Source organism: Chrysochloris asiatica, unplaced genomic scaffold, assembly GCF_000296735.1.
Source record: "Chrysochloris asiatica unplaced genomic scaffold, ChrAsi1.0 scaffold00013, whole genome shotgun sequence".
NCBI lineage: Eukaryota > Metazoa > Chordata > Mammalia > Afrosoricida > Chrysochloridae > Chrysochloris > Chrysochloris asiatica.
In genome coordinates this window covers 25,127,850-25,133,678 of record NW_006408531.1, presented here as the reverse complement: position 1 = coordinate 25,133,678, position 5,829 = coordinate 25,127,850, and the positions used below count along the sequence as shown (strand labels likewise).

The 5,829-nt window shown below is 36.9% G+C and overlaps 1 protein-coding gene across 1 annotated transcript in view; it reads left to right on the top strand.

Annotated features, from left to right (window-relative positions):
* The window catches only part of LAMA2 (laminin, alpha 2), a 747,229-nt gene that overhangs the window by 276,823 nt on the left and 464,577 nt on the right, over positions 1-5,829 (top strand). The window lies entirely within an intron of this gene.

Sequence of the window (5,829 nt, the reverse complement as noted above, 5' to 3'; positions counted from 1 at the left end):
CATCAATGGTTCAAATTCACCAGCCATTCCTCAAAAACACTATACAGGGTCTCTATGAATCAGAACCTACTAGATGGCACTTAATAGCAAACAGATCTATGGATAGGTTTGCTATGAGTCAGAGTCTACTCAATGACAGTGGGCTTGATTTGGATTGTACTTGTGAGTACAGTTCCATCATGAAGTAGAATTTTCTTTGTTATGTTAATAAGGCCCTGTTTGGTAAGTTGTGTTTTAAAGAAATTACCTTTGAGTTATAAAGCAAACAGATTAGGTACAGAAAGGCAAGCAAAGGTGGGGCACTGCCATTGTCACACCAAATGAAGAATACCAAGCAACCAAAGAACAGAAGGTGAAAATAGACAAGGACCACCTCCTTGAACCAAATGAGAGAGAAAACCTTCCCCTAGAGCCTATACCCTAAATTCAAATTGGTAGCCTTCTTAACTGTGAGAAAATACGTTTCTGTTTATTAATGTCACCCTCTTAAGTATTTTGATTATAACAGCACTGGAATACACCAACAGAATTTTATGTAAATGCAGCATCTGTGGGTAATGAATTAAGGCTTAAGGAAATGAAATATAAACTGTAAACTAGATTATGATAGACAATAACTAATAGGTTTGATCCTACTGCCAGATTTGCAAATTACCATAGGATGACATTACAAGCAATACTGCTATTACCATAGCAATATGGCATTGCAATTAAATTCTTATGATATAAAAGCATAAGCATATTGATATATTATCATGAATATAATAGGATTATTGTAATTGAAACTTTTTATTTTATCATGAATTAGAGTCATGTATGCACCATTGGTATCCTTCTGTAGACTTTACACTTTTTGATTGAAGGGATAATATTTTATTCATCTGATTGACCCTGCCTCTACATTTGGCCTTACAAATACTAACTATTCACCAAGGGATTGCTGAGTTTAATTGACTTTCTCCTAAATTAGGTATAATTCCACATGTAGGTAGAAAATATTTATTGATAACAGGTTAAAGACTGTTTAGTTGCTGAAATCTTTCAAGAAAGTGATGTGGAACTGGAGGTAATCACACATCTATACCAACAAATTTGGAAAACAGCTATTGGGCCAACTGGTTGAAAAAGATCCATATTTGTGCCTATTCCAAAAATAGGTGACCCAATGGCATGCTGAAATAATTGGCCAATATCATTGATATCTCATGCAAGTAAAATTTTACTAAAGATAATACAAAATGGCTACAATCATACATTGACAGAGAACTTCCAGATGTTCAGGTAAGATTCAGATGAGGATGTGGAACAAGGGATATCACTGCTGAATGAGATGGATCTTGGCTGAAAGCAGAAAATACCAGAAAGATGTTTATCAGTGCTTTATTGACTACACAAAGACTTTCAATTGTGTGAATCATGAGAAGCTATAGACAACATTGTAGAGAATGACTATTCCAAAACACTTAACTATGCTCATCTGTACATAGACCAAAGGTAACACCAAATCATTTAAAATTTAGAAAGTTGTGTGCCAGAGTTGTATCCTTTCAGCAAATTGATTCAATTTGTATGCTGAGCAAATAATCTGAGAAGCTGGGTTATATGAAGAAAAACATGGAATCAGTGTTGGAGGGGTATTCATTAACAACCTGTGATATTCAGCTGATACAACCTTGCTTGCTGACAGCTAAGAGGATTTAAAATTCTTATTGATGAAGATCAAAGGTCACCACATTTCAGTATGGGTTGCAGCTCAGTGTAAAGAAGAAATAAAAAATCCTCACCACTGGATCTATAAACAATATCCATATAAATGGAGAAAATATTGAAGTTGTCAATGGTTTTGTTTTATTCTGATCAACCATGAACACTCATGGATTCAGCAGTCAAGAAATCAAATGACAGATTGCATTAGGCAAATCTGCTGCATAAAACCTCTTTAAAGTGCTGAAGAGCAAAGATGTCAATTTGAGGCGTAAGGTTTGCTTGATCCAAACAATGGTATTTTCAATAACCACATATGCATTTTAAACTTGGACAATGAATAAGGAAGACAGTAGAAGAACTGATGCATTTGAGTTATGGTGTTGGAGGAGAATATTGAGAGTACCATGGACTGCCCAAAGAACAAACAGATCTTTGTTGGAAGAAGTATAGCCAGAGTGCTCCTTGGAAGCCAGGATGGCCATATTGTCAGGAAGGACTGGTTTCTGGAGAAGGATATCATGTTTGGTAAAGTGGAGGGTTGGAGGAAAAGAGGAATGCCCCCAGTGAAATGGATTGGCACAGTAGCAGCAGCAATGGGCTCCAGTGTAGCAATGACTGAGAGGTGAGCGCAGGACCGGGTAGTGTTTTGTTCCATTGTGCATAGGGTTGCTATGAGTTGGTACCAATTTGATGGCACCTAACAACAACAGTTGTTAAAATTCTGAAGAAAGTCTAAAATGAATGTGAAAAATATAAATAACAATGTGTAAATTAAAATGATTTTCTCACTTCTCAACAATTTTTATTAAATGATCAATACAATTATGTTATTTCTGAAACTTAAATATAATAGAGATCTTGATCCTGAAAAAATTGTCATCTAGTCATAGTACAATTAAATAATACAATCTTGTTTGCCAAAAGCAAAGAGGACTTAAAATACTTACTGTGGAAGCTCAAAGACTGTAGCCTTCGTAGGGATTTCATTTCCATGTAAAGAAAATAAACATGCACACAACTGGACCAATAAATAAAATAAGGATAAATGGATACAAGATTGAAGTTGTCAAAGACCTCATTTTGATTGTATCCACAACCAACACTCCTGGAAGCTGCAGTCAAGAAATCAAATGACATATTAAATTAGGCTCATCTGCTGTATAAGACTTCTTTAAAGTGTTAAAGAGCACAGATATTAGTTTGAGGACTAACATGCACCTGACCTAAGCCATGGTATTTTCAGTAGCCTCATATGCATGTGGTGGAGTCCTGGTGTGGCGCTGTGGGTTAATACGCCAGACTGCAAAGCCATTTGAACTGCAAGGTCGGCAGTTCAAGCTCAACAGCTGCTCCTTGGAAACCCTATATAGGGTCACTGTGGGTCGGAATCAACTCAATGGCACTTAACAACAACAATACATGCATGTGAGAGTTTGAAACTGAATAAGGAAGACTGTAGAAAAATTTTGAAAGGTCACAACCTGGGAAACCATATGAAATGTACTGTGCACACATGTGGTTGCCATGAGTCAGAACCTATTCAAAAACAACCATCAATCACAAGTACATATTTGAAAATTATTTGTATCTTTTCAAGGCTCATCGATAATATTCTGGTTTTCGTGAATTTGCATTGACACTTTAATAACACACAGAAAGCATATTTGTCATACAAGTAAGCTTAAAAAGATACTCTTATTTAGTAGTTTCCCCAAACTCAAGCAATACATGATCTTGTGGTGTGCTTATGTATGAAAACGTTGTTGTTGTGTTGTTAGGTGACATTGAGCTGGTTCTGATTCATAGCGACTCCATGTACTATAGAAGGAAATAATACCCAGTCCTATGCCATCCTCACATGTATTCTAATATTTTATCCTATTATTGCAGTCACTAAGTCAATGCATTGTGTCAAGAGCCATTCAGGGTCTTCAGTTTTATTCTATGACACTCTACTTTACCAAGCATGATGTCCCACCTGATGACATGACCAAACTATGAGAGATAACATCTTGCCATCTCATTCCTAATAAGAATTCTGCCTGTAGTTATTCCAACACAGATTTTCTGATTCTTCTGGCAGTTCCTGGTATAGTTAGCATTCTTCACTATCACCATAATTCAAAGGCTATTGAAATTACCATGGGTTGGGTCAGGTGCACATTAGTTCTCAAATGGACATCTTTTCTTTTTAACCCTTTAACAAAGATTTTTTTTTTTTGCAACAGGTTTTCCCAATGTCATGCTTTTGATGTTAGGTTTCATTCAGTTGCTTTCAAATCATGATGACTCTTGACCTTATCTATGCACAACAGAATGAAACTGTCCAGTTCTACGCCATCTTCACAATGGCTATGTTTGAGTTCCTTGCTAGTATCACTGTGCCAATCCATCTCATAGGGCGTCTTCTTTTCCAATTACCCTCCACTTTAACAAACATGATGTCATTTCCAGAGACTGATCCCCTCTGACAACATGCCCAAAGTACGAGATGAAATCTCACCATACTTGCTTCTAAGGAATTCTAGCTGCACTTCTTCCAAGACAGATTTGTTTATTCTTGTGACAGTCCATGGTATTTTCAGTTTTCTTTGCCAACACCATAATTTAAATGTATTGGTTCTTCTATTATCTTCCTTATTCATTGTCCATTTTTTACATTTATATGAGGGAATTGAACATACTATGGCTTGGGTTAGGTGCATTCTAATCCTCAAAGTGACAACCTTGATCCTTAACACTTAAGAAGGTCTTTTTCAGATTTGTCCAATGGAGCATATGATTTTATGCCCTGACTACTGCTTCCATGAGTGTTGATTGTGGATCCAAGGAAAATGAAGTCTTTGCGAACTTCAATCTTTTCTCTTTTTATCACGATGTTATTTATTGGTCCAGTTGTAAGGATTTTTGTTTTCTTTACATTAAGGTGCAATCAATACTGTAGTCTTTCATTTTCATCAGTAAGGAGCTCTGGTAGCGTAGTGGTTACGAATCGGTCTGCGAACCTTAAGGTCAGCGGTTCAAAACTACCAGCCGCTCCGTGGGAGAAAGATGGGGTTTTCTACTCCCGTAAAGATTTACCACCCTCGGAAACCCTTACAGGGTCGCTATGGGTCAGAGCCAACTCGACGGCACTTAACAACAACAACAACAAGTATTCTAAATCCTCTTCACTTCCAGCAACCAGTGTTGAGTCATATGTATATCACAAGTTGTTAATAAATCTTCCTCCAATTCTGATTCTGTGCTTTTCATATAATTTAACTTCTTGGATCATTTGTGCAACGTACAGACTGAGTAAGTATGGCAAAAGGATATAACCTTGACAAACACTTTCCCTGACTTTAAGCCATTAGTTGTCTCCTGTTCGGTTCTAACAACTACCTGTTGGTCTACGTACAGGTTTTTCATGAGCATAATAAAGTGTTCTGGAATACTCACTCTTTACAATGTTATCCAAAGTTTGCTGTGATCTAGAAAGTAAAATTCGTTGGCACAGCCACTAAAATACTACTAAACATCTTTCTAGTGTTCTCTGCTTTTTAGCCAGGACCCATCTGGCATCAGCAGTGATATCCCGATTTTCACATCCTCTTTAAATCCAGCTTGAATTTCTGCCAACCCTCTTTTGATGTATTGCTGCAACCATTTTTTAATTATCTTCAGTAAAATATTGTGCTTGTGATACTAATGATCCTGTTCTATGACTTCCACAGTACTTTGGGTCCCCCTTCTTTGGGATTGACACAAATGTGGATTTCTTCCAATCCATTGGTGTTCCAAATTTCTTGTCATACATGAATAATTTTAATGCACCTTGACTTCATGTTTTATCAATTTCAGACTGAAGAAGTTAGTATAATTCTTCAGGTTTTCATCCTTGTGTATAGTGGTTCATGTGTTGATATCAATAATGGTATTCCCTGGTCTTCCTTATGTTATTTTTGTTAGGTGCCATCCAGTTGGTACTCACCCATAGCAACATAATGTATTGCAGAACGAAACACTGCCTGATCCTGGGACAGCTTCACTACCGTTGTTACGCTTGAGTCCATCGATGCTGCCACTTGGTCAATCCATCTCATTGGAGTTCTTCCTCTTTTTCTCTGACCCTCCAAGAGA